A 1,672-nucleotide genomic window follows, 5' to 3' on the forward strand; every position below is an offset into this window, starting at 1 on the left:
GGATCTCAAAACTTATCCACTCGCCACTATATATGTCGTCGGGTCTGCCTTCTATGTTAACCTTTTGCCACGCCACTCCTCCAAACTCTAATAAGCGATCACCCCGTCCTTCGATCGCCGATCAGCTTTATTGCTATCGGCGTATCGCTGGTCCTTGCGCTTGACTCTTCTGTCTTAAACCTTCGATAATGCGATAAGTGATCAGATCTGGACCGTCGATCTGAATCTTGATCTGACGATCCATGCTTAATCGCATGATCGTGATCGCTCCATTTCATAGGCTCATTTTGATGTCTTCAAAAGGATTTTTCCTACGCGACTTAATCCTGGTCGTTGATCTAAATGATCCAACGGCTGCTGAGTGTCAATACTCCACTTCTCACTCTTCCTTTTACTTTGGTTTTTACGCTATTTTTTCAACGTTTCCTCTGTGGGTTGATTCTTCAAAAGGTTTTGGTTCCTCACTGTTTCCACTGCTCAACTCTTTCTAAGCTTAACTCCTCAAACTCTCAACTTCGCTATCTCTCCAGAACTCCACTCTGATGCTTCAATTGGACTCGATGATCCATTACGATTCTTCTGAATCGTTCTCCTCTCTCTGCGTGTTCTTCACCACAACTCTGCCTGCAACCACAATTACAGAACCTACGAATTCACCAATTACATGTAATTCAAACATTCAATAGAATTTCACGCATTCACATAGTCGAATAGACTTCTATATATATATATATATATATATATATATATATATATGAATAGCGATTAAAGAATGAGACTCTCCATCTCTCACAGGCCTAATCTTCGATATCTGTGGCCTCTCCTTTTTGACTCTGCCCGTAGGCTTACATATATGCCAGGAGTTCTGTTGAACTATCCTGGTTTGACTCTTATATCTACTGAACCGACTCCTAAATCCTCTGTCCATTATGTCCACTTCTAATTAATTAATTCCTAAAGTTTCTCCTTAGTTCCTCGAATCATGAACTGTTCTAGGAGTCCTAATTGATTTTAGGCTCTTTTGTCATTATTTCCACTCATGTTCTCATTTATTTGAGAGCACTTACAATTTCCTCCCATTATCTAATTAATTCACTTGAAAGCCTAATTATTACATTAATTTGTCACTTAGGAATCCAACTTCCTAAAAATACTTGACCCCCTATGTCTACTTAATTACAATGGTTTTTCTCTTGGGTGAATGCTCTTGCATCAGCCACAAACACACTTGTTATTTATCTACTTTCATGTTTTATTGTGGGTCAACGCTACAATTTTTCAAATCCCTTTCACACAAACATCCTCTCAACTTTTCCCTTCTTGTAGGAAAAATTAAAGTAGAATATACAATCAAGTAGCATAAACAAGTCTCGCTTTCTTTTTCACTTTTCCATTGAAGGAAAAGGTACCAGCTTCATTAAATAACAGAAGCCTTGAGTCATTTATCTTTTAAATTTGATCATTTTTCCTTGTTACTTGTTTAACATGATCAAATGTTGTTTTATGTGTGTTGTATTCTCATCATATAGGATACTATAGGTTTGCAAATATTCAATGAAATTGGACTTCATCCTACTTCGACCACTCACCGCTGTCCTTTTATGAAGCTAAGATGAAAAATGGAAATTACGGCAAATAAATATGTAAGATTTTATAATTTATTATTAACTTT

The sequence above is a fragment of the Pinus tabuliformis genome, chromosome Q (genome assembly GCF_031772625.1).
Source record: "Pinus tabuliformis cultivar Carrire ecotype Pingquan chromosome Q, CPIR1, whole genome shotgun sequence".
In the NCBI taxonomy this organism is placed as follows: Eukaryota; Viridiplantae; Streptophyta; class Pinopsida; order Pinales; family Pinaceae; genus Pinus; species Pinus tabuliformis.